This window comes from Myotis myotis, unplaced genomic scaffold, assembly GCF_014108235.1.
Source record: "Myotis myotis isolate mMyoMyo1 unplaced genomic scaffold, mMyoMyo1.p scaffold_m19_p_2, whole genome shotgun sequence".
Taxonomy (NCBI): Eukaryota; Metazoa; Chordata; class Mammalia; order Chiroptera; family Vespertilionidae; genus Myotis; species Myotis myotis.
The window spans coordinates 88,215,570-88,222,002 of NW_023416324.1; positions in this window are offsets into that span (position 1 = coordinate 88,215,570).

The following is a 6,433-nucleotide window of genomic DNA, read 5'->3' on the forward strand; positions in this document are numbered from 1 at the left end:
TGACCACCGGGCACACTGGCTCCTGGATCTCTAAGGACGTGCTAATCTAGCCTCTGCCTGAGGCTATCCAGCAGGAGCCAGCTGTGAAGCAATGCAAGTTGCCCTGGGGCCTTGGGCCAGCTGCAGTTTGTTAGGTAATTATCAGATTGCAAAGGGCCAGGCCTTTCGTATGCAAAAGCCTCGGTGCATGGCTTGGGTGGGGCGGGGTCCCAGGGGGTCAACAGGGTGGAGCAAGCAGCTATGGCTGCTCTCAGTCCTGCCCTCAGAGGCCCCGCTTCTCAGTGTCCCAGCAATCACTGCAAGCACCTCCGAGAGAAAGCTGCCCTCGAGTTCCCACCGATGCCAGACAGTCCAGTTTCTCCCATATGAGTCTGGGTCCCCAGAGACTCGCCCGGAACTGGAGCTCAGAGCTTGAGACTCACTCCCAATTGAAAATGACAACCATGTCCTCAGCCACCAGCCCTCTCCGCATGTGACTCTGTACCTCTGTATTTTACTTCCACACTGTGCCTCCTCTGAGTCACGGCATGCTTTTCTCTTTCCTTCTAGTTATAGAATTTCCATTCAGCCAGCCTTTCTGTGGTTCTGGATGATGGCTGTTCCGTCTTTTAGTTGTATTTTTGAAGTGGTTGTGCGAGGCAGCAATCTCTGGTGTTTACCTATGCCGCCATCTTGGTTTCGGCTCTGCCCTCTCTTATTATAGACAACTGTCCCTGCTCCTGGGGCCAGCCAACCTCTCCTCCTATGTACCTAGTGACATCCCCCATGCTCACGCAGGACATAGCCCCAGAAAGCCTCCCTTCTCTCTCCTGCCACATCAATGTTTTCTTCTTTTCTGGATCAGCCTCATCAGCCTAGAAATGTGCTGATTTGTTTTTCCTATTAAAAAAAGAAGCCACGCTCTTGGCTGCATTCTCCCCTCTCATTTCTGTTGCATCCCTTGCCTTTTCTTGACAAGAGAAGTTCCTGGACATGTTGTTTATACTCATTGTTTCCAATTCCTTTCTCCCTGTCCCTCTTGAAATGACTTCGATCAGATTGTTACTGCCGTGTCTGCACCCAGACCACCATGATCAAGGTCACTGGTGATCTACACATTGCCAAATCCACAGGTCAGTGTTAATGCTCATCACACCTGACCTGTCAGTAGGATGATGGGACACATTGGAGAGTGAATGGGGCGCTAGTAATGATTGCACCAAGTCCATAGGTATAAACTAGCATAGCCCAGGCCAAACCAAGACGTATCAGCACATTTGAAGTAACTGCTCACCCTTTCCTTGGAAACATTTCTGCTCTTAGCCTTCAGGGCTGCAATTATCAAGTTGTCCTCCTACCTCCCTGACTGTTCTTTGTCAGCCTCTTTTTTCAGTCCCTCCCCATCTTCTGGTCTTCTAAACAGTGAGATGCCTAGGGCTCAGCCCTTGGATCTATTCTCTTCTCTACTCTCACTCAAACATTCATCTGATCCTATCTCATGGCTTTAAGTACCATCCGCATGCCAATGACTCTCAAATTTATCTCTGGACCACACCTCTGCCTAGAATTCAAATATCCCACTGCCTACTCTGTGTATCTAAAGATACCTCCAGTTGAATATGTGTAAAAAAAATAACCCCCCACATGTGTTTCCCATCAAAATTAATGACATCTCAGTCCTCCCTGTTGCTCTGGCTAAAAACCTCAAAGTCATCATTTATGCCCTTCTTTCTCTCTCAGCCCTCATTTGCTCAGCCAGCAAACCCTGTTGGCATTTACATCAAAACAGATCTGGAATCTGACCACTTCTCATTGCCCTGCTGCTTCCAACCTAGCGTGAGTCATCAGCATCTTCGGCTGAGATATGGTAATAGCTCCCTAATTGGCCTGCTCCTAACAGGACTTCTATGCCTGCACCCTTGGCGTTCCTCAGTACAGCTTTCAGAGCAATGCTGTTGAAATGGAAGTCAGAACCATCATGTTCCTGCTGAAAACCCTCCCACGATTTCCCTGCTCATCTATAAAAGCCAATGTTCTCACTCTGAACTGCCTCCCTCTGTGCCCATTATCTCTGACCACCTCGTCTCATACCCCTTCATCCGTTCTACCGAGTCCTTTGCGGTTCCTGTTCCTTCAGCCGGGATCCCCTTCCTCCAAATATTCACATCTTCTGCTTCCTCACTTCCCTTACATCTGTACTCAAAAACCCCGATGAGCCCTTCTTAAAATCCAGTCCCATGGGGACCCTGACACTTCCTGTCTCCTACCACTGACCAGCGTGGCATAGGTCTTCTGTATCCTGTCTGTTGTCTCTTTCTCCAGCGAGAATTGAAGTTCCAATATAGCAGGGTTTGTTTGTTTGTTTGTTTGTTTGTTTGTTTTTGCCTATTTCAATTGTTGCTGAATCTCCAGCACCTAGGATTTTGCTTGACACAAACTAGACGCTGACACATACCTGAGTGAATTTCCTAGTAACTAAGTACATGAAATGGAGGAGGGGACGTCGCAGCTATTGCAAGTGAAAGCAGACAATTATCTTCCCACCGGAAATATTCCTTAACTGTAATAAAGCCTTTTGCAAACTGTTCTTCAGAGCAATAATGACATAAGATGTACCTGGAACAAAAAGGAGTCTATGATCAGATCAGTTGGAAAACACCGCATATGATGCTTTTAGAGAGTCCTAGGGTGCATTCACATATGAAAATCTCTGCGAAGTGTTTTGGCAAATAAACACATCTTTTCTTTCCTGCCCGCATGCCAGCTTCATCTGGCCATTCTCTTAGGCTCCCAGCTTCTTCGAACGCCTTTCCTGTGTTTGCAGGGCTTCCCACATCATATCCCCAAGTTAGAACTAGAGTGCAGATCACTCAGCCCTAATATGGTGGGGTTTCCATTGGAAGCCACCTTTGTGAAGCAGGTGTCATGTGACATCCATTCCTGCAAGGGTGGTGGCAGGGCAGAAGCTGTAGTGGTCACATCGGGTGGCCTGCAGCAGAGGTGGGCTAGGCCAAGTTTGCACCCAAAGGTGGTAGCAATGGCACCTTGATCTGAGCAGTATTATGGCATAATTTGGACATTATTCCTGACTGTTTTGTCTTGTTTTAACCCAGTGTCCTATACACATGTTTGAGTCTTAAGGGCCTTTTCTTAAGAAAATACCTATTAACTTGCAGGGACATCAGCATCCCTTTGGTGTCTGCTCCACATTGTGCTCTGAGAGTCCTGCAGTGCCCCTGCCCAGGAACCCCAGGAGCAGAGGCCGACTGTGCACCGGGTAATCCCAGTGCTTATCAGCTCTGGGAACCAGGCCAGGGCAGCCGTACTCCTCTCTGTACCCAGCGGACTGCCAACTGCAGCCTGCGTAGAGAACCACTAAGGTAGGTAAACCATTATCCTGGATTCTGGATTTGGAAGTGTTCTGGGATTCAGGTGGCCATTAAGAGCTGGCTTCTAGGCACCACGAGAGAAGCTTGTCCTCATGCTCATAGGAACATCGCAGGCCATGGCCAAGGCCATCAACGCTAGCTAGCATGGCCAAGAGAAGGGTGGAGCTGCTGAATGAGTGAGTGGCCTTCATCCTCGGTGGGAGGACTGCTCTCCTGTTCTCAAACCGGGTGCTGACCGGCAAGCTTCTGCATCAGCACATTGGCCCCTCACCGAGGGGGTCTGTGGGAGGATGGCCCTAATAGCCTTCTGCACATGAGGCCTGGGAGATTGACAGGTGAGAAGGAGCATAAGAGTCAGCATGTGCGAGGACTAAGTGAGCCACAGTGAGGAAAGCAAGGGCCAGCTATCCGTGGACTTTGAGAAACAGCACAGTTTTCAGCTGAGTGGTCACAGTACATTCAGCAGAGGAGCTCTTCCTATTTTCCCTGGCATGGAGCTCACATGGATTTGGAAGACTGATCTCCCACAACTGAATCTAGTATGCTACAGTGTGCTTTCTTGTGCTTATTGTTTAGGAGGAAGTGGACAGTGTTGTCCAAGGAAGTTATGTGGGTAGTTATCGAATTCCCATTAGCCATTTTAAAACACTGACGATAGCTCTGTGGCTCCGGGTGACTTCAGGCTGGGAAGTCGCTCCAGTCTTTCCCTTTACATGTTCTCTGATGAGAGCAGCCCTCCAGCTCCGCCCTCTTTCTCAACAATCACGTTGAACAGTTACAAAAGCTCAATGAGGAAAGTCTGGTTTCTCTCCTTGTAGACACCTTTTTGAATGCTCTGCCCAACAGAACGACAGGATGCAAACGTGTGCAGTGCCTGCCTAAAGCAGCGCCACCAGCCAAACAATAGCTCAGGACGCACCTGTTAAAGCGGCTCAGATGGTGGCAGTTGGGTTTCTGTATGAACAAGTTCTGCAGGGCTCTCTTCCCCAAACGACACACACCAGGGTTCATTTTACCTTTAGGAGGTGACAGCGAATGCCAGGGTTTGCCCAGTCACTAGCAGTTCCTCCCAGTTTGGTGACCATTGTGTTCACTGGGCTGAGGGCAGCTTACACACAGGAGGCTTTGCCTTATTTGCTGGGCCCAGGGCTGTAATCGGCAGGGCTCTCGGTCAAGGAAGCCACTATCTAAAGGCAAACAAATGTGACTTTTCCTCGATTCCTTCGTGTATTCATTCAACAGCCTACACTAGACACCATGTTTATGCGCCTCGCCCCATGGAGTCTAGAGTGGAAGCCTGACACTAACCAAAAATTACACAGACAAATGACTCTTCTGTTCAGGGGTATGAGAGAAAGGACAATATGGCAGCACCTTGTGGGCAGGGAGCTGCACCCTGCCGGGGGTTAGAAAAGTCTTCCCTGAGAAAGTTGTATTCACTGTTGTGCAATTTAACTTCTCTGTCTTCAGGCTGCTCAGGGTGGGGCTCTAGCAGGGGCACTGGTAGCTGCTGTAAAACAAAGCCACAGGTCTGTCCCTCTGAGCCTGGGACTTGAGAGGAAGGTGAGCACAGCCGGTGGTGGGGGTGGGAGGGGGGGAATGCTGAGCAGTTTGGGGGCATTTTTGTTGATAGACCATCAGGAAAGGCAGGACTGTGACTGATGCAGAGGAGGGGAATGTCATTCCCAGCAAAGGGAATAACCAAGACTAAGTCATCGAGTCTTAGTGGAACTGTGGAGAGAGATTTGGGTAGAAAGATGGGCTCCTTTACCCAACACTTGTTGAGCATCTACTCTGTGCCAGGAGTTTGCGTTCCCGGAGATAGTGATGAATATGACAGGTATGTGTGGCCTTCATGGAGCTCACCAATGGAGAAGGCCCATTAACTAACTTAACACACAAATCTGCAACAAAACAGCATCAAATTGGGAAAGGAGCCGTGCAGTGGTGCAGCGATGGGGAGAGCACAGTGGGCAGAGGGAGGCTGCTCCAGAGAGATGCTTGGGGAAGGTGTCCTTGAGGAGGTGATGTGGAGGCAGGAGGCCTGAGGGCACAAGGAGGCCAGTCATAGGGGAAGACAAGAGAGGGAGCAAGCCCTGGGCACTATAGGTGCAGAGGAGGGAAACATGTGGAGGGTACTAAGAATCAGAACCTAGGGGAGCCGGAATGGTGGGGCAGGAGGAGATTGTGTCATTCCCGAAGGCCCCGGAAAGTCAAGGCAAAGAGCTGGGGTTTTATTCAAGGTGACAAGGAAGCCACTGAAGGACATTAAGTGAAAAAGGAGGTGATTCAATTCTAGCTGCTATCTGAAGAACAGATGGGAGGGACACATGGATGGTAACATAGCAATTAGGAGACTATTTCAGATGACACAACGAGAAGGGATATGGCAGTAGTGGAAGCAATCAGTCGGCTGGAGTTGGGTTTCAGAAATGAAAATGATTGAGCCTGCTGATGTGGGGTGCGGGCTGGACTCGGGATTGAGACACAGCAATAAGGATAAAGGGGAACAAAGGACGTAACTGGTGTTTCTGCTTTGAGCAAACAGCAGCCATTTACAGAGGTGGAGGAACTGAAGGACAAGCAGATTGCTGTGGGGAATCACAAGTTTGGTATTGGCTACACCTGTAAGATAAACAAGTGGTGATACCAGGTAGATAGAGAAAGACCTCAGCTGGTAGTATCAATTTTGGAGTCATCACATATAGACAGTGTCTAAAGCCATAGCTATGAATGAGATCACTTAGGGAGTGAGTGTAGAGAGAAGAAAAGTGGGTTGGACACTAAGCCCTAAGAAACTTACGTCTAGAAGTTAGGTTGAGGAGTGAGGAGTAAGGTAGGGGCAAATCCGAGAAGCTGAGGCTAGTGTTGATCCAGATGCAGGTCTATAGGGGGGCCAGTATCAACTGTATTGAAGCTGCCAAGAAGCCTGGGAGATGAGGAGAGCAAAGTATTCTTCTGACTTGCCAATGTAGACATCTTCGTGTATGGTGGGCATGGGAACCAGAATGGCATGTGCTAAAGAATTAATGGAAAGTGAAATGCAGATAATTCTTGAAAGATTT